The sequence below is a fragment of the Ciconia boyciana genome, chromosome 8, assembly GCF_034638445.1.
Source record: "Ciconia boyciana chromosome 8, ASM3463844v1, whole genome shotgun sequence".
Lineage (NCBI taxonomy): Eukaryota > Metazoa > Chordata > Aves > Ciconiiformes > Ciconiidae > Ciconia > Ciconia boyciana.
The window spans coordinates 7,377,953-7,399,296 of NC_132941.1; the positions used below are offsets into that span (position 1 = coordinate 7,377,953).

Sequence of the window (21,344 nt, forward strand, 5' to 3'; positions counted from 1 at the left end):
TCTTCTCGGTGGGTCTGGGACTGTTCTAACCCCAAGCCCCTTATCTGCTGCTGGCTGAGGGAGATTTGCACAGGCAGGTCCACATCTCAGTCCTGTTGTCGCTGTGAAATGCTGAGGACCCCTGTGTGCCTCATGGAAGTAACTATGAAATACAGAGAGGTAAATCAGTCCTGAAATGCCATTAATCTGCCAGGAATTTTGTGACCAAAGCTGAGAGGTGAATATGGCTCTCCTAGGCTAAGAAACAAAACAAACCCTATGATTTTCCCCATCTTTTTATAAGACCAAACCATAAGTCATGGCTTTAAGGGTATGTACCACAGGCTTTCTTCTCCAAACACAGAAATATTCTATCAGTGAACAAAACTATTTCAGCAGTCAGGCATAAACTGACTCCAAAGGCTGTTGCAATTATGAGTTGTTGCAATTACAAGTTAAACAGTAATTTTGGTTGCATAATTTCCTAGTGCTTGAGAATATCCCAACAGGGAAGAAACAAACAAAAAAAGAAATAATGAAAAATGTTCTGTATTCTTAATCAAACTGATACCAGCAGACTGAAATCCCTCCTGTTCTGAGCCGAAGATAAAGCCCTCGCAAAAGAGGAAAAAAGAACGTGTGCTTGTCTGGCAATGCTTGCTGTCTAGCACCAACCACAATAGTGCATAAACATCTAGCATATGCCTACATATATGTAGGGAGAGCTCAGACTTGAAATCCAGCCAAAACCAACACAGTGTGCGAAAAGGAAACACATCTTTGCCACGCACTGCTTTGTCCATAGCAGTAAATCGGAAACTAATTCTCACTTATGAGTTAAGACATTCCTATTGCAAAGAAAAAAAAAAAAAAAAAAAAGAAAAATTGGGAAGTCGAATGAAAGGGCTGCTAATCTGCCGTACTTGCTCAGTGTGTTAACAGCCAGGAGAATTAAACTACATCTGATATTCAAATGGACAGGATGAGATGAAGCGCGAAGCATGAGAGGAAATACAACTAAACTCCCACAGGTCCGTTTAGGGATCCCAGAGGACAGAGGTAGGAGAGACCTATTTTACCACCCAGCAGGGGCAGCGAGGACTCCTTAAGCCCCGGCCCTGCTGAATCCAGCCCTAAACCACCCTGGCAGGGGGCCGGCTGTCGGTAACACCGCCCGTATCAGCGACGCTGGGGCTGCATCGCCCCCGTGCCCCCTCCCAGCAGCTACAGCGCGCAGCGAAGGCCCCCCCGGGGCTACCGAGGGGGGTAACGAAGAAGCGGCTTTCCTCAGGGAGGGCAAGGAGGGCAGCGGCGGGACGGGGGGCAGGGGGCAGCCGCAGGCCCAGCTCCGCGGCCCGGCGCTGCCGCCTCGCCCGGCCCGGCGGGTCCCGCTGGAAACCGGCTGCTGCCACCTCGTGGCGTCGGAGCCCCGACCGGGGCCGGGGGAGGGTCCTGCTGCAGGGCTCGGGGGGGGTGGGTGGAAATGGGAAAGAAAAACCGACCTAGAAATTCAGGAAGAACTCCCAGAGACAAAAAGAGACCTCTCGGTCTCTTCTCCCGGGTAACAAGTGATAGGAGGGGAGGAAATGGCCTCAAGTTGCGCCAGGGGAGGTTTAGACTGGATATTAGGAAATTTTACTTCACTGAAGGGGTTGTCCAGCATTGGAACAGGCTGCCCAGGGAAGTGGTGGAGTCGCCATCCCCGGAGGTATTTAAAAGGTGCTTATGGACATGGTGTCGTGGTGGTCTTGGTAGTGTTAGGTTTATGGTTGGACTCGATGATCTTAAAGGTCGTTTCCAACCTATATGATTCTGTGGAAAAAAGAAAAAAAAAAGTGCATTTTGCTTCTCTGGAGCATGTGGAATTGAGCCCAATGTTGCGCTTGCTGGTGGGGTTGAGCCTGGTTGAAACCCGTGTCCCTTAGGCCTAGCTTTGGTTTCAGACAGCCAAAGGGCAGAAAGACATCTCCCTCTCCGCCCAAATGGCAACGCCAGACAGCGCAGGAATTCAAACGCCCGGGCAGTGGATTTCCGCGGGGTTGATTTTTGGGAGCGTGTGCGTGGATGTGTGGATGTATTTTGCCTCAGGCATACAAAAGAGCGAAACAAACTGAAAAGTAAGAAGTGGTATTACTGAAAGTGAGAAATGAGGGGGTTCCAGAACAGCCGGAAACTGGAACAAGGAATCTGCCCCCAGTTGTTTGAGTCCTGCTGTTCAGAAAACAAGGATTTTGTATATTTGTACATGCACAAAACTGAGTCAAAGAAATGAATCGTTCAGCACCTTCCCTTCCCTTCCCTTCCCTTCCCTTCCCTTCCCTTCCCTTCCCTTCCCTTCCCTTCCCTTCCCTTCCCTTCCCTTCCCTTCCCTTCCCTTCCCTTCCCTTCCCTTCCCTTCCCTTCCCTTCCCTTCCCTTCCCTTCCCTTCCCTTCCCTTCCCTTCCCTCCAAATAAATTGTGAGTCCTTGATCTTGTTTTAAATTTATTTAGGTCAGAAGGGCAACAATACTTTTATCTGACCTGAACTTTTTTTTTTTTTAATAGGAAATTCAGATATCAAGTGTGGCTGTGTCTTGCACAGCTTTTAGCATTCTGTTAACTTCCTGAAATGATAAAGGAAAGGTTCTCACCTGCAGACCTCTAAGGGATGGGACAAGTGCACTCTCCCCTTCCTGTACCAAACTTCTCCAAAAACCTAAGCTGTTGCAATGAAGCAGGTACGTTGTTTCTTCTTGGACCAAATGAAAGCACACGTTGCGTGGAAGCTTGTTTTACTATTAGATTTATGGAGCATTACTATATATATAAAACCAAATTACTGCAGCTAAATAGCCTGTGAAATTCTTGCAGACATATGAGAAAACACGTAAGGAACAAAATGGTGAGCATAGCTTTTCCCCTGACATTTTTTTCTGCCTGAAGCAAGCAGTGGTTCCCCAGCAGTTGGTGCAGAGAGAGCTCCCCCTCCTGTTTAAAATCATCTTTAGCCCCTATCCACCCTTGGGAGACTTGTGGCTATTACTCAGCATTTATCGGGATCAGGCCAACGGTAACATGAGATGCTATAAATAGAAACTTTTAGATGGATATAGAAACACAGCACTGATAATTTATGTTCATATCCTTCATTATTTGCAGTGGCTTTACAAAACAAAAGGTAATTTTTTGATTTTTTTTTCCCTGCTGCAGCAAGATTATCCCTGTCAATGGAAATCATCCAGCATGCAAACCATTCATCTGAGTGTCTGTCACTCCACTAAAAAAGCCAAAAACACCCTATCTTGGGATAATTTTATTGTCTGCTGCAAGGGATCGGTAATCTGACTGTTTTTAAGAGGGTGAGATGCTCCTGCCTGGCAGGCAGATGATCCCATGCTGTGCTAAGGCACCATGTTTGCATTGCGAACTGCAGCAGCTGACTCAGGGAGGACTTTCCAGGAGCATCAAGGCCATCAAGTTGAATCTCATCCCGAGTCTGCACTATGTAGAAATGTCTCCTATAAATAGGGTAAATGCTCATAATAGTTAGTAAAGCCAGTGGGCTTTTCAGACCAGTTTGAGAAATAATTCAGTGAGCCTGCACTGAATGGCTATATTCTACCATGTACCAAGCCGCACCAGCAATTTCAACTGGCTATTTATACTTTTTTGAGGACTTTGCTATTTCCCACTTTTTTTCATTTCACCTGATTTGTAATGAATAGTCCCAGCTTTATAAAATGGAAGGTGTTGAGGTAAGAAACATTTTAAAAAGCTCTATTTTCCAAGTGTCAAAAATCTCTCCAGCTTGCCAAAACATGGCCACGGATGTTAATGCACTGTTCTTCGATAAAGAGGAGGAGTTGAGAACAACAACTTGGGGGCAGCAACAGAGCCGGCTGTAACACAAGGTTTCCACTTCCTAGGGACTTAAAAAGGAGCCAGTGACAGTAACTGAATCAGGCTGAAAGCAAAAATGCTTGATTTTTTGTGTGAATTAGCAATCCAAGAAGAGGATGCTCCAGGGCAGGACTCGGCGGCAGCCCTCTGCTTCCAGGATGCAGCTCAACCCTCTGGTCCGTCTCTGCTGCAACGTACAACAAAACAGAGAGATTTGGGAGCCGGCCTCTGGCAGGCCTGAATGCTCAGGGTTTGCAAGCAATGAGAGTCCTGTTGCTGTAGTACAGAGAGAGATGTAATCCTCCAGATCCCACCAGGGCTTCTACCCCCGCTCATCCGAACCTCATGCAAAAACACCAAAGCTCTCAGCTCCCTCGAAGCCTCTGACGCACCGCTCCGTGACCATAGCTAGCTTGCTCTCTGGGTAAATCCATGCTATAGGAAGTATTTTCCATACATTTAATAGATGGGTAAGCTGAGATGGGGGATGAAGTGCGTTGTTTGGGGCAGAGGTGGAAAGGGAGGTTTGTCTTCCCACTCCTCCATCGTGACCATCCACTCCACCTGTTAACACTTCAGCACACAGAATCACAGAATCGTATAGGTTGGAAACGACCTTTAAGATCATCGAGTCCAACTGTAAACCTAACACTACCAACACCACCACTACACCATGTCCCTAAGCACCTCATCCAAACGCCTTTTAAATACCTCCGGGGATGGCGACTCCACCACTTCCCTGGGCAGCCTGTTCCAATGCTTGATAACCCTTTCAGTGAAGTAAAATTTCCTAATATCCAGTCTAAACCTCCCCTGGCGCAACTTGAGGCCATTTCCTCTCCTCCTATCACTTGTTACTTGGGAGAAGAGACCAACCCCCACCTCTTCACCACCTCCTTTCAGGCAGTTGTAGAGAGCAATAAGGTCTCCCCTCAGCCTCCTTTTCTCCAGGCTAAACAACCCCAGTTCCCTCAGCCGCTCCCCATCAGCCTTGTGCTCCAGACCCTTCACCAGCTTCGTTGCCCTTCTCTGGACACGCTCCAGCCCCTCAATGTCTCTCTTGTAGGGAGGGGCCCAACACTGAACACAGTATTCAAGGTGCGGCCTCACCAGTGCCGAGTACAGGGGCACGATCACTTCCCTAGTCCTGCTGGCCACACTAGTCCTGATACAAGCCAGGGTGCCATTGGCTTTCTTGGCCACCTGGGCACACTGCCGGCTCATATTCAGGCGGCTGACAACCAACACCCCCAGGTCCTTCTCTGCTGGGCAGCTTTCCAGCCGCTCTTCCCCAAGCCTGTAGCGTTGCATGGGGTTGCTGTGGCCCAAGTGCAGGACCTTACACTTGGCCTTGTTGAACCTCGTACAATTGACCTCGGCCCATCGATCCAGCCTGTCCAGGTCCCTCTGCGCGATGCCAGTCTTCAGTGTGATTCCCATTAGTCTGCAAAGTGCTGCTTTTTGATGTTTTGGTTTGATACCTGGAGAGCTCTGTGGAGATATTTAATTAGGCAAAACTAATTCCTTCAAGAACAACCTTATGGCAGCACTTTGGAAAGTGCTAGGGAGCTTCTGTTGTTCTGACACTTCTTAAAAATTGGCATTAGCCATTTCCTAATTTATTTTTAAAAGGACAATCAAACCACATTGTTCCCCGGGTCAAATGATAGCTGTGACTTGCCTGCCAGCATGGCCATCAGAAGATGAGGTGCCAGATGTTCTCACCAGAAGCACTTCCCAGCTGCCAAGCCCTTGCCATTGTTGCCCTGAAAGGCTTCCCTTCTGCCTGAGCTGTAAGAGTCTTCTGGCCTCTTTGTTTTCTGTCCCTTTTTTGCCATCTTCACAGCGATTGCGGGTCCTGATGATGACAAGACAGGCACTGTAGGAAGTGGGAGCATCAGTGGTGACCTTGCTGGTCAGCCCTGCAACGTGACATTCCTTACAGACACCCGATGGGGAGCAGGAGGCAAAGCAGGAGGTGAATGGCTGCCCCTCTTCATACCTGCCTTCTCCTGCAGTCAAACAGGGATACTGGTATTTCTTGCAGGACCATCTGCTGCTAATTCTGCAAACCTCCCACAGATGAGGGCAAAGAAGGGCAAAGTCTTAATATGATTAAATTTTGGGACCCCCAGAGGTCTGTGTTGCAGTTGGAGTGGGGAGGGAAATGGCACAGACTGCAAGTACTGTGCAAAACGTTCACTTAAAACCCTGAACAATCCCCGTAAGCCTCTTCCCTTTCACAGTGCAGCCAACTAGGCTCTGGCTGCTTGGGCCCAGTTAAATCATGGAAGAGACCTTAGGGGTCAGTGGTTGGCAGAAGGGCCATGTGAAACTGTGCATCCTCCTTCCATACACCACTTCTTGGACATTCATTTTCTGCCCCAGCTCCCAGTCCTCTTCTTCTCCTTCTGAGGTTGCACGGGGGGCTCCAGGCTTCCACACGGGTTTCTCAGCCTTTTTGCTGCCTGCACTGTCCATCAATCTCTGTGCAAAATAACATTTTCCTTTTTGAGGTTTCCCTTGGCATCTGTGCACTTACATTGGGACAGAGCACTTCATGGTTTCATTGTGTGAAGTGAAGGGTTGAAGCAGCACCAAAAGGTACAATGTTTAGCCCTCTTCTGGCATAGCCTGAGCAACGCAGCAGTAACAAAGCGGTGCACAGCACGATGTCCATTTTATTCAGTCTCCTCAGTTCCTTTAAATTGTCTCCAAATTAAATTAGGATTTATGTGGATCTCTAAAAAAATCCACTCATATCAAGCCATAAAGGAAGAAGGAGTCTATACTTAAAAACTTAATTAGGGGATGTCTGCAGAGTGCTCTGCCAATGGGATGGTGCCGGAGTATGCTACGCATTTGGTATTTAAATATAGCTGTATACACACCCTCAGCCTCCTGAACTGCTGAAAACCTCCTAGCAGGTGATCACAAGCCTTTCTATAATTGAAATGAACTTAATCCTGACAAAAATGTCGCATCAGCTGCTGTGAAAGCTGTGGCTGCTCTCCAAGTATTTCTTACGTTGCCCTGGTCTGTATATTAAAGCGAGACTTCTGTGTTGCAGAATCCTGCCACAGAGTGTCTCTTACGAGAAAGCTGCTGTGTTGTACATTTAAGGGCTTTGTTGTATTTTTCATAAGAACACTTTTCTCTTGTGTGATGATTGCCACGCAAGGATCTGCACTGCTCAGATATTTATTACTTAGGGCCTGCAACAATACTCTAAAGTAAAAGGTAAATACGGATATTCTCTCTCTTTCTCACAAACACTATAGTGATACACGTGGGCAGTTGCCTATATGGTGGGCTGAAGAAGCAGAGCTGTATTTGGAGGTAAAGGAGGTGATCTGCCAGCCCAGAGGATGTATGCAGGATGTTGAGAAGAGGCAGCAGGCAGCCAGAAGAAGATAGGAGAAATTACTGTAGCTGCCCTCCTAATTTAACCTTCATGCCACAAATCTCTGCCTGAATCCCAATGTGCCGTGGAGAAGTGGGACAAGGAGCAGCTCCTCCTGTAATTCCTGATTTTTCGCTGTTGTATGAGAAGTCCCCAGCCTGCCTTGGCTCCTCCGAGTCCTTCCTCCCCTCAGTTCTCCCCCTGCCTCCTCTCCTGTCCCTGGATCTCCCTGGGCTCTGCCAGGTGGGACCTGGTGTTTATGCAGCACCACCAAAGAGCAACCATCAGGCAACTTTTCTGGCAAGGAGGAACACCTTCACCTCAAAGCCTAGCAAACCCAACAGCAAAAATCCGGGGAAAGCGGGGCTCAGCGAGCGTGCAAGATGGATTGTGCAGAGCAGGCACGGAGTTCCCGCTCCCCCGAAACCACTGCAGTAAAGAGGGGGTCACGGCCCTTGAAAAAATCCTGTAAGCAGGATTACAACCACCAAAGTGAAGGTACCTCACCTGGGAAACCACTTGACTCAGAACGATTTGCCCATGGTTGCAAGGTGCCGCTACGGGCAGGGTTTACCGGTCCCTGCTGCCTGCACAACCCCGCGGCCTCCCCGACCGTCTCAGAGCTGGACTCGCACTTCCAATCTCTTGTGCTATATCTGTTTTACGGCTTCGACTCCCAGCATGGAAAACATTAACTCAATCTTATTCAAACTGTTCTTTTGCCCCAAGCTAACCAAGGCACACGTGCTCATTTTTAAAGGGTGACATCTAAGGCTGTGTAAAGGGCAGAACAGAAGATGGTGCTGCCGAGCCAACATATTTTAACAAGAAAACTTCCTGGAGCTGCTGGGTTTTTTGACAGCTCCAGTTCCAAAATAATCTTTGTTTAACTAAAGAGTTGTCAAGGAGATAAGTTTGAGAAGCACATGAGGTACAGAGAAACATCCCACAGCCCGTTCCCTCATGGAGCAGAGATGCGGTGAAATATTGATGGACCAGACTCCCTAATTATATCTCCTACTGAGGGGCTAGCTTGAAATCTGGAGCTTTCCTGCTTTGTATGCAGCACCATTGGGATAAAGCGATGGGATCCCTTGCAGAGCTACATGGGCAATTGGGTTGGGATGTATGTGGCTAATGAACAGGCATCAGCTAGACAGCTTTGTGGGAGCTAATGAAATGTTCAGTACAAAACGTGTCACCTCCAGGTATCATCTGTGCCTCACTCCTGGAGTTTAATCCTCTTCTCTGCCACTGCCTGGGCAGCCTCGCTCTCTGTTTACTGAAGTCTCCTCTGTGTAAAACAACAGGAGCAGCAGAAAGAGCAAAAGCACTTTTGATCATCAAACTGGGCAAAACGGTGTCAAGCTCTTAGGCTGTATTTTTTTCTTATTAAGAGTCACGTTATTCAAAAAAGTAAGGCAAATAATTTCCACCCACAGTGCTGGCAGCTACATATTTTTCATAGGGAAATTTTAGCTCAAACAGAGAGCAGCAATAGGAAGCTGCTTTATTTTTCACATCCAGGGTACCCTCATGCCTCCACAGTTCACCTGTCTGGGAATTTCAGTGGTTTGGTGGAAAGAAACATCCTAAATTGAGATGCCTCTTCAAAATCCGATTTACTTGGCAGCTGTAAATGAAGTGGCTGTAAAAGAAGAGGCTGTCTCACAGTATTTCATTTTCTAACTCACATGGCACCTGTAAATGCAGCTGAGCATAGACAGCTGAGCATCTAGCACACAGTGATGCTGAGAACGGGGACCATGCTCCACTTTGTCCCTTCTGGCAACTCCATACTTGGTGAAGCCCATGTGGGTTACAGGGCTGGAAATCAGAATTCTTGCTGCATCTCGGCATACCACCGTGATGACAAATGAGGTCTGTACTGTTAATTCCTCTAGAAAAGGATGTCACACATATGTATGCCCGTGGCAGCACTGATGATGGCTGCCATCCACAGTCAGGAGTTTTCACTACTGGCCTTAACACAATTTTCTGGGACAGCTTGGTGGAGCCACTGTATCTTCTTATTTTCACTTCTCTGGCTCCAGAGCAAGAACAATATTTACCTATTTTACAGGCCACACTAGAAAGTTTAAGTATCTAATGCTTGTTGAGTACTTTGAAGACATAAAGCAACAAATGCATTTAAGGGGCTACGTTCAGTGTGCCTGAAATCAATAGGCAAATAAACTAGTGAAGGGACCCAGATGGCGTGGAGGCTCTCAGGGACTTGGATACCCATGTCCTGGTCCTGACCCACAGGGGAGAGCACACATGTCCACGCACGTACCCCTGCACCCCCCTGCAAATGTGCCCATTGCAGCAGGCTAAAGGATACGTTGGTACAGCCTTCTGCGACAGAGATAATAAATTCGAAAGCAACAGCAGTTCTCCCAGACGAGGGAAGAGGCTCATCAGACTGTTCATGCCCTGAAGCTGTCTGGGCTTGGGAGGGGTGGGTGGATCACTCCAGGAGCCCAAGCCGGCTCATGGCTTTCCCTGCCTCAAGCAGTTTCCTCTTTCCAGGCAGCGGATGCAGCGTGTAGCAGTTGTGAGCCAGCGCAGTGGGAAAAGTTTTAGTAGGCATAACAGAAGGAGAGAATGTCTCAGGCTCCTGGGAAGCATCTGGAAAATCAAGAGCCATTCAGTGCTAAAACACTGTCCCAGACCTGGGCACCATGCAGGAACTGTTGCCAAGGCTGCAATTCAAGAGTGAGCTGGTCTGCAGCTGCCTGATGTGTGACTTATCAGCCAGCAAAGACATCACTGGCAAAAAAAAAAGCTGTCCATGATTAAACAGACTCTTTGACTGAACTCTCCCCTTGGCCATGGATAAGGTCCCTTCAGGCCAAGGCTGAGGGATCCAAACACAACCCTGCTGGTCAGCAGCATCCCTCTCCCCATGCTGTTCCCACTCAGGAGAAAGAAGAGGTGGGCAGGGTGGCACGTTCCGCAGCACATCAGCGTGAGCTTGCAGAGGCAAGGCAGGGACAGGCAGCAGAAGAGGGCCTGCAACCCTGCCGGCAGCTCACCTTGTGCGGGCAGCCTCCTGCTCTCGGGATTGCCTGCTTCGCACCTTCCCGCAAGGAGGTTTAGAGTCCATTCCCTGCAATAACAGTCTCCTTTGCACATACTGATTTGTGGCCTGCATGCACCTGTGGAGATACCAGAGTTAAGACCAGACAAATTCACCATCTGGTATGGCCAAGGACATGGGCTTCATTAACAAGCACAGGGGAAACCTAGTGTTTGCTCTTTTTTAAATATTATGAAGATAAAGACAAGGTGGGGAGGCCTGAAAGCAGGTTGCAGAGATGACTGGAAGGACTCTGACCCTGCTGCTTTCTGTTCCCTGACAGATGGTGCACAGAGACCTTGTTCCAGCACTAGGAGCTGGGAGCTTCCCACGGAGAGGGGATGGCTCACCGAGTGATGGAGAACCTCCCTGCAACCCTGTGCCCAGAGAAGCACCGTGGGCTTGTCCATGCATGCCCGTGGCCTCTGTTGGCTTACAGAACTTGGTCTAAGCTTGACACTAGAAAAATCAAGCAACAAATTTCTTGGCTTTCCTCCACTCCACGTTAACACACTGCTACTTTCCCATACACGCTGTCTTGAGGACATCACGAGAAGAGCCTTTGCCTGAGAAGAGGCCAGAGAGCTGCACTGCTCTGCTGTTGCTCTGCGGCTTTGAAAGCTCAGGGAGAGTTACCAGACACAGGCTGAAACAGCTACTGTCCATCAGTGTCATTCTGCACTGCTGAAGTATCACGGATCAAAATTTGATTCTTTCTTCCTCAAGCAGAAATACTAAACCAAAGGTTAGAAAAAATGTTTTTGCTCCATTGACAAAGATCCAAGGCAGATTCAAAAGGTTTCCAGTGTAGAAATGAAGGGACAAGGAGTAGTGAAGACCTCAGCATCTTCCTCAGCTTATCCGAACCTCAGCTTATCCGAACCTAATAGACCTATAAGACCTCAGCTTATCCGAACCTAAATCCTACATCTTCTAGCAAACAGAAGTCTGGCATTCTGAATACAGAATTGTCTGAAATACCAGCTTATTGCCTTAGTTTCCCAGTCTGTATAACTTACCCATTGAGTCTCCATAACTGCATTAATTGGCACACTCACAGGCTTTAATTATTCTTGTCCCAGTATTTATGAAAGGTATGGGAACGGGTGTAGGCTTGGAGACTGGCCCTTGTGCCTATCATCCAAACCCACTTAGCGGGAGCCCACATTTGTTAAATGAGACCATCGGTCTTCAGCTATTTATAGGAAAGCTGCAAGGACAGGAAGAGGCAGTGAATCTTCCAAAACCATGGCAGCATTGAGAGGCCACCTCTCCCTAAAGCTACCGCATTTCTCTTGCTATTTTCTGTGCAGCGGGTCATTATGAATTGCTAATTACCAAAGCAGGCCAGTCAGGTCCATCGCTGACCTGCTGTGTGAGCTGGGCAAAAAAATGGATCTGTCCCCGCTGCATTGACTCAATGTAAATGTAAAATATGTGCACTGAAGAGGCCTGAAGCTTAATACAGGTCTTGTTAAGTGTTCATAAAGGATACTGAAACCCTTAGATTAAGAGGTACACCAGAGGAGAATGATAGGGTTATAAAATCCATTTCTACAAATAACTCATATTTATATAGTGCCTTTCAACCTAACAGATCCCAAAGATTTTTTTCAGCATAACACCTTGATATACTGTGTTCGCTTCACCTACCAGTTCAAGGCAACCTCCTCTGAAGTGAAATGTGGCAGCTGTTTAAAAGCCCCGAGTAGTAGTAACTTTAATAATAGCAAGGCATTTATATGGTCTTACAAACTTCAAAGAGTTAATTCTCTGGCCCTTCAGGAGGCAGACAAGGTTTATTATTCCCATTTCACAAAGGCAATATAACAAGAGTGGACAAGAGCGGAGAAAATCTGCACTCCCACAGATTTACAAAGCGAAATTCCGTGCATGAGCCTAAAAGTGCTTTTCATCCCACATAGAGAAAACATATCAACATGTCTTATTAAAAAAGTCCTTTACTAAAAATAATGATGTGGAGAGAGCTCTGATCTGGATTCTAACACCTGCCACTTCTGCTGAAAAAATTACCTCCTCAAGCACGTGTTGACATAGAAACATCATGGTCCACAAATGCTTCTGTGCCATGAAACAAATTGGGCGCTCAAAATATACTGCCAAGAATCAGACAATCTGTTTTAAGAGGACCCAAGAGTTACTAAAAACCTCTTGAAATATAGCAGGAGAGAAAGCTGCACCAGTCTCTGAGGCAGGCTGGCATTGTTCTTCCACCACATGCGGCTCCATGGTTCTTCCCAGCCTGCCTGCATCGCATGGCAATGATGCTTTCAATGAGGAGGAAAATTTCCTTCTGTTATCCCCAAAGGTTCCGCAAGATGGTCCTGAACTTGGGAAAAGAAGTTACAAAATTGCTTGGATTTAACCTCTTATTCATTGAGAACTGGAGTCCTGTCCCCTGGTCGTATCACTGTTCTCATATTGTTTCTTGACTGCACCCTGATGCAGAATGAAATAGGAGCTTAAAGGACTACCTTATCCCCGGAGTCCCAAACACCTTTTCACACGGGAGCACGGAAGTCTCCAGCTTTCATTCCTCCTGCTGTTTGCCACCAAGGATTTGCCCTATTTGCAACTTCCACTCTTATTTGCAGTCCGAACCAAGAAACACCCTCTTCTAGACCCCTTTGCTCCCTCGCAATCTGCTTATCTAGCCCAGGCTGCATAGCCTGTGGCATAAAGTCACTGCAGCCTCCCTACAGCCATGGGCAGCTTTTCAGTGGGGGCTGCAAAGCTGTTCTCAGCCAGGCTGCCGGAGCTCCCGAGCAACTCTCAGCTGCCCACAAATGGATCTGGACAACCGCCCATCCTTCCAATATACCCAACCCCCTGCGACGCCGTCAGTCACTCCTCCAACCTGAGCCATGCTTGGGGCTGGTGGAGGGTGAGGTGTGGTCTCTGTGTCCTGCAGGACCTAGGGCAGAGGGGCAGGGAACCAGGAGAGATGAACTGACCTATGCCAAGCATCATCAACTCTCCAGAAAAGTGATTTCCATCACGGGAGCACGTTTGCTACATGAATCACATCCCATACATCACCGCAACTGTCTGGATGTAAGTTTGCCAGCCAGGGCTTGGCCTCTCTTTCCAAAAAGCCCCCGATGTGCTGTACAGCAGCTTCACAGTGCAGGACGTGGATCAGTGCTCCTGCCAGACTCACTCTCCCCCTTCCTCACTTCACAGAAGCTGCTCCCTTTCATCCCTCTGGCTTCACCGTCCCCAGAGAAACCTGCGCTTCCACCGTCCCGCTGCAGCCTCTGCTGCGAAAGGATGGCGGGGAAGAAAGGATGTCTTTACCGCTGTTGTCACTAAACTGCAGGCAGGTCCTGAGCCCTCCATCGCCTGCACGCCTACGAAGTGGTGCCGTGCATGGGAAGCCATGCAGCCGGGGAAGCTGGTCTGAGAGCAGCGTGTTATGAAAAGCTGTTGCCCTGGCAAACATGCCCTGGCCTGAATTCATAGCCTGGGGCTGACACTCATTTAGGCACATGAACAAGGATGTAGAGGTCTGGTACTCAGATATAAAAAGTGGGCCTTTCTGACACTGTGAAGCTCAAAACCAAGAGCAAAATCATTTCCTACTGCTGTGGCACTAAGCTCACAGCAAAGCGCTTTTCACCTTCTCCACTTTTGGAATAATTCATTTAACTTTATGGCATTTCACTACCATGCAAGTCAAACACACCGGCAAGTGCCTAGATGATGGCCCACGGGAGAAATCTCCTTGACGTGTTTGATGCCTTATGAGACAACACAGATGGTCGTGGAGGAGATCCTGCAACTTTGCTTCCTTGGCAACCTCGATGCCAGGGAACTGAACACACCGCCGGCTCTGCCCAGCATCACAGCCGGCTGCTGGCCACGTTCATCTAATGCTTCAGCCCAGGAGAGGAGGCACCTCAGCTCTGCTGACTGCCTTGGCGCTGACGCCCGGTCCGCGGGCTCCTTACGGGTGCCGTGCTCGCCCTGTTTTCTGTTTGCTCGGTGAGCTCTGAGCTCTGCGGGCTGCGCTGGAGTTTGCTTTTGACCCTGAGTAATGAGCGTAATGAAATGTGTTCTGGTGGGTCTGACTGATGACGTCAGTTGATTTCTCAGGATGACGGGGAGATTTACAAGCTTAAGATAGCTTACAGGTCCTTGTTTACAGCTCTCAAGCTGAAGCCCAGACCTAGACACTCATATATTTGGACTCAGAGGTAGAGCAAGTAAACAAAATGTTTAAATATCTCTCCGTCCTCTCGATTCCCTGCCTGTGGGATTACTATTCATCACAGGGACGAGTGTGAGGAGAGAGCTGCCTGTCTCTCCTCTACTGATGGCTCTGGGGAATCCCCAAATCCACATCATGGCAGGTGAGTCACTCTCCTTCCCACAGAGAAAGGCATGACACAGCCCTTGTTGGCTGAAATGAAAGGACAAAGTGAAGCCTCGATCATCCTGGCCGCAATTTATGGGGTGAGAGAGTGGAGCACAGGCACAGGATGCTCCCAGTCTTCAACCGGTGTAAGTCAGCAGAACTACCCTCAATTATACCACCTGAGAAGTAGGCTTTTTCCATTAAATAAATCCTGCAGCTCTTTCTTTCCTTTTTTCCCTCTGCCCTCTTCAACTCCGAAATAATCCCATTTAATCTGTAGGGAGCTTTTCCTGAACAAAAAACCCCACCAGGCTTGACCCTGACCTTTGCAAATGGAAATATGATGTAGTGAGAATTGAGAGCTGCGAGTCAACTAGCATCTTCAGTTCTGCTGCTGGAATACAGCAGGTCGTTTCACATTTCTATTATGAGCCTTAGATAATGGGGAAGAAAATTAGGTAATTCCATTTTTGGATTAGTTGGTTTTCTTGTCAGCTGGGAGATGGGATCTGAGGTATGTGGAGAATGACTGGAGGCACAGGATGAACAGCTGGTCATAGGTATTGTTTGGGATGCTATTTCTGCATGACCTGCTCCAGAGACATCAAAAAGATTGTGTCTGTCTCCCCTGACATTTATACCCGTTTTCCATCGCTGACTTCAAAGCAGTTACTCTGCATTTGCCCACATTTGAGTGAGTAGGGAATCAGGACCATTGTTTAAAGGCAGTCTTGAACTTTACCCAAACTTTTAAATGATTAACAATGAGTTATGTATGGAGAGATGAAAATTAAAGTACATCAGGGAACCCACAAGCGATAGCAAGATGTGCAGGAAAGGGAGCCTTGCCAGAGTTGACGGATAGCTGTTTATGGGTAGAATTAGAAACGCTAGTTCAAAGTCTGCAAATTGCCCTGTGAAAGCAGATTCTCCTCATCACAGAGACTGACTGACTTCTACACACAGGTACGTGTGTTTGCAGAAGAGTTTGCAGAATCAAGAGCAGTGTTAGTAAGAAAAAGAAAAAAACCCCAAAAGATCACTGCATGAAACATCAATAAGCATAGCAAGAAAAAACTGGGTACTAGACAATCTTTAATCCAGAGAAAAAAGACACAAAAACAATGTCTAGAAGGTGAAGCCTGATTAAATTTAACAATAAGTTTTTTAAAATAAAAAAAGCAATGTGTGTGATTAATGAAGCAAATTATTTCATTTCTCATCTCATGGGGTCTTCAACTCCAGGCATTCTGGAAGAGATGCTTTAGTGATACCCGTTAGCATGCTCAACCAAGGACTGAAAGGAGCAGATTTGATGCTCTCATGCTTCTCTCTGATCTTAAAAATCTGTGAGCATGTTTGGATTTGGTAAAGCATTTTATATCATAAAATCATATCATAAAATTTAGCTCTTTGGATGATCTGAATGTAATAGTCCATGGACCGAATCACAGCTGAGCGGCTGCAAACAAAGACGAATACTAAACAGGGAATTACTGTGTTATAGAATTATGTTTATTAGGGCATCACAGAAATCAGGTCTTTGGTCTTTTTTGACATTTTTATTGATGACTCTAAATAAGGATTGACAAAAGGATGACAGGCATTCACAAAAGTGACATGAAGTTGAAAGGAATCACAAACACCAGGGAAACCAGAAAGATCATGCAAAGGAATCTGGCTAGACTAGAAACTCAGAATGAGAATATCTCAGTGCAATGAATCTCAGAGCTGGGCAGACTGGAAGTCTTGTATCTGCTGATGCCCACAGGCTTTAAAGGCGATGCTCATTAAAATCATACCATGGGAGGAAAAGCCTAAAAAGTGCAGTGTATGGGGAGATGCTCCATCTGAAGCCCTAGAGATATATGATACAGCAAGCCAGAAGGAAAACAACAGAGAATCTGTTGGCAGGCAAGCCATTTAATAAACATGGCTACCAAGAATCTTCTATAATAAAACTTGATGTATCATTTCTGTTCACTGAGCTAGTGTCATGTCTGCAAACTGCACAAGGCTTTGTCTTCTCAATGCATTAATTTCCATCCAAATGCCCAGGCAAAGCCTCTATTAGCAACCTCTGTTGACAAGAGTGGATTATTCAAGGAAGCGTAACTAACCCTCTCTTATTTCTCTGAAATCTACACTCGCTCCTCTGCTGGCAGATGAAAATTCACAAGTGAAAATGTCTACTGTCTTTCCTTTGTTTTAGGTGTTTGGGGCTGGCTTTGAACTTACAACCTCTATTTAAGGAGGGATTCTAGAGATCCTAAACAGGGTTTAGGACTCGGAATCTGCTGTGGCACGCAGGAGGTCTGCAGTTCCCCAGCACCTCTTGGCTGGAGGAGAAGGGGACTAGGAGCAGGTGGAGGACTCCTAGGGACACTCTCTCAACTGCAAATGGATCATCGATCTGTAAACCCTAGGGGAACCGGGCAAATTTAACCAGTCTAGAGCAGCTCTTCTGTGCAGGTTTCCCTGCCATGCTGTGGCATCCCTCCCTTTCAAGAGCCTACTGCAGCAGCCAGGGAAGGCTGTTCTGGAGGAACGGTAGGACGGAGCAGTGCAGCCAGGGAACTGGCACAAGAGAAGCCAAGGCCAGATTGCTTTAGGTGGCCCCAGAGCACCCAATGCTAAAGGATTTGTATTAGGTGGGAGGAATTACCTTTGCCTACAGGTCTCCACCCTGTCTGGCATTAGCTAATGCCCACTAGCCTGTGGAGCAACTGTCTGCATGATTTCATTTTTCTGTGACCTAGAAGCACTTTCCAATTTACCACTCACATCGCTCAGCCAAAGCACTATGTACAGATCCGCATGCAGACCATACTGTGCCATTGCACCGTACTCCATTGGCCTACACTGCTCCCGAGCATGGCTTTATCTCTCTGTAAAATAAAGGTCATTATGGTGCTGTGCAGGTAGTGAAGGCTTTGAAGAAATGCTTTGAAGTACACTATAGAAGTAGGCATCATTACCCACTGCCCAGGGATTTGGAGAAGGTTTAGTCTGATAAAAAGGCTTTGCATTCTGCTGGCAGGAAGCATGACATAAAGTGGAAATTTTTCCAAGCTGAATTCAAATGAGTTGATTTTTCTATCAGCCCTTCTTCTAGAGAATGGGTATGCCGTTCCCTGGGCTGTGTGAGGGTTAATGCTCTAACAAGGTTCACCCTACTAGTAAGGATTCACTGGGTAGAGCTGTGCTCAAAGTTTAGGACTGAAATTTTAGGGGGCTTGATTTGAGATGAAGTTTATGGTACACTGGAAGACAGTAAGTACATCTGGCTCAGGAGAAGTGCTTGTAGAGGTATTGGTGCTCAGGATTTAGAGGCACAGCAAATTTGTCAGGGGATAGGAGTTGGAGTAGAGGCTAGATTAGCAAATCCTCATAGCTAGGACCATGGCAAGTTAGCCTCCTCAGGGAGGATTGTACGTTATGTTTGGCTCCAAACAGTGCTATCAGACTCCTACCTTCACAAACACTACTTTCTTTCACAGGTGTTTGGACTGGGGAAAGAAAATGGGGAGAAACAGGATAGGCTTATGGACTAGACATCTTTCATCTCAACTGCAATAAATCTATTAGCATCCCACAGGTGAGGAAGGGTTTGTGGCACTGCGCTGTAACAGCACTGACAGCAGATGTTTAGTGCCAGGCAAATTCTTTACAGTCAACCTTATTTGAAATGCTTGCTTCCAAAAATCATCAGCTGTATTTTAAGTCATTTAATCTAAAATGTCATTTAATCTAAAAATCATCAGCTGAAAATATTTTAAATGCTGTTTCAGGCAGCAAAACCAAGAGATGGGTAGAAATTGCAGTTCACAAAGGCTGGCTTAAGTGACAATTTGTGTAGTGGGAAGCAACATTTATTTAGTTGATTTAAAGGTGCTCTGTAAAAGAAACAAATATATTTTACACCTACTCTTCATATGTAACAGAGGCTTAAAAATCTAGTTGAAAGAACGTGTTTGCTATTTGAGAACTGTCAAGACATTTCCCGTTTCTGCTTTGCTTTTTTAATAGAGTGGAAAGTAGGTGTGAGGTTTTTTTAAAGTGATGAGACACCTGAATCTTCAAAACATCTATATTCTTATGCCAGGTGTCTTTCCGATATTTGAATTAAATAGATGATAACAAGCAACAGCAAGTTCCTAGCAATTTAAGAAATAATCCTTCCTTTCCTGATTGCTTATCTTTTATCTTTTGATCTAGTAAGGTCATAATCCTACTGTTTCTCCACGCATCCTTAGAGATCCTCCAGCCAAACAAAGATAAGGCTTCATGTTTCTAAAGTAAAAACAGAGAAATCCTTCTCTGAAAATCACAGCAAAACCAACCAAACAAAACTCTACTAACGAGCCACAGCGTTTGGCCCTTTTTGAAAGCAACAAACCGTAGCAAGAACTCATGGACTTTCCCCTGTCAGTACACCTTTCGGGATGTCCTCCTCCTGGTATCCATCTTGCCATGAAACAGTCTTAGGTCTGGTCCACACTGGGGATTTGGAAGGCCGGCTGCAGATGTTAACAGATGTTTCCCTACCTTCCCCAGAGAGTGGCTGCCACTTGCACATCTATAATCCTCTCTCCGCTGATTCCTGTAACAAGATGCCACATGGGTTTAATCTCACAGCTTCCAGGGGAGCTGCTCCACTTGGAGAGTTATTCGAGGCAACTCAAGATCACTGTCATTCCAGGGGAAAGGCTGGTGCTGGGATGACAGTTACAGGCATTGCTCCATTAAACCAGAATTAAAGTCGGCTGCTGCTTAAAGGGGAATGTTTCAGTAGAGCCAGGGGGCAGTTTGCCTCATCCCTGCTCCATCGGCTGTTAGGATTCCTGTGAACTGCGAGCAGATGTTTGGCAAGGCGTGTTGCTCTCAGTAACTAGCTCTTCTGTAGCACTTTGACGTGGTACATGCTTCACCAAAGAGCACCCAGGATCAGCGGGGTCACTCCGATCCACAGGCGTGGTGCAGCATGGGGAGAGTGCATAACCTCTCCAAAGGCACCCATCAAGGTGAGATGTTCCACCATGGGATGGACAGGGAAGTCACAGAACAACTCTGTGAGCTTCAGGCTGTCTGGAGACCAGCTACACACTCCAAAGGGATATCTGCATGACAGTGTGCAGAGATTCCAGAGCTGCTTTCACAGGGGTAATGACCATGGTGTGTTAGTGCAGTATCCTACAAGGGCTCAGGTGGATTCTCTGCTTCTTATACCTCTGCAGGACTTTTAAGACATAGGTAAGCAGGTACTGATGGATGAGAAATACTATTACAGGACACATATATCCCCTTTGACCTGATCTGACTTCTCTCTCCTGCAATGACAAAATAATTGCCATGTCTGAGGACTACAATAGTTCAGCTGGACCAGGAGATAGTATATGTAGGGGTTAAAATCCAATTCTGTTTTTTTCACATCCAGGTCACTTGTAATTCTGGATGGAGTTCTGCTGCTTGGCAGTCACTTTAACATCATCAGTAAACCTCCAAAGCTGTCTCAGGCTGCAAGATTAGCAACTACCACCCCAATGGGTTTATTTTATGCAGCTGAGATGAAGAAAAACAGTCTAAGGACACAATCTGCAAATTATCTTAAAAAAAAAAAAAGACTTGAATTATTTGTCAGCTTCCTTCAGGTTGCACTTCAGCAGGCCAGCCAGGACGTACTGCATGAATAGGCAGCGAAGCAGTGGGAGGCAAAGTCATAATCGGCTTTTGTGTTCTTTGATTATGGTTATCCAAATTAAACAAAGATTTGTGGTTTATTGGTGTCCTTCCTCTCCCTGCTTTTTTTCAGATTAACTGCTACATTGTGACATTGTGTATATTAGCAATATTGTAGGAACCTGTTCAAGAGATAATCTCTGCACCCCACCTTAATGGTTGCACCAACCTTTGTTTAAAAGAAATCTGCTGCTTATCATAGACTTAAATTGCAAGCCTTTTGCAGCAGTAACACTGGCTTTTAAGTGTCTGTAAAAAGCCATAAATGCTTTACAGGGTTACAGGAATAACAGGCTAATATAATGTGCTAACTAGGAATGTGCAAAGGAGTCAGACTTGTCCAAATATATCTGAAGCTACTGCTTGCTCTAGATCACTGGTCTTTAATTAGCAATAGGACTTCACAGCAGCCCTCAGACCACTCCTGATAGATGAGGCATTGCAGTTTTACTGCACTGCTGGTTGAGGTTATCTATCGATAGTCACTGGAAGAATGATTAATCCTTGCAATTACCATGTGCTCTCTTGTCTGACATCCAAGCTCAAAGACTCTCTGATCGAGACCTGGTTGCTCCTTGAATTTATATCTCTGCTAGTAGCCTGGGTTTTTAGTTTTGAGACGTCAGAGGTGTGCTCATGTAGCACTGATCCCTTACATGTTACACTTTATTTCCTTCCTTACTGGAACTCCGGTCTTTGTCCAGAAGGTGTATTACTTCTGCAGAAAATCCTTGGGAAAGTAGTTTGCCTCATTTTGTATACATTTAATTTCTCACACAGAAACACGTATTCATTCCCACAAATCCAGCTTGCCTAAATCCAATGACTGAGCCAGCTTTAACTCCTTTGCTTATTTCTTCTCTGCACAATTTCTTGCAAATTTT

General features: G+C 46.5%; 1 long non-coding RNA gene across 2 annotated transcripts; it reads left to right on the plus strand.

The window, feature by feature from the left end:
* Positions 1-749: 749 nt before the first annotated feature.
* On the plus strand, positions 750-20,482 carry LOC140655261 (uncharacterized). 2 transcript variants are annotated; one of them, XR_012043736.1, is made up of 3 exons: positions 750-1,038; positions 2,524-2,696; positions 7,140-20,482. It is a non-coding gene; the product is annotated as an uncharacterized lncRNA (long non-coding RNA). The 2 variants fall into 2 exon arrangements; XR_012043735.1 differs by having other exon boundaries at positions 10,627-20,482.
* Positions 20,483-21,344: the final 862 nt, after the last annotated feature.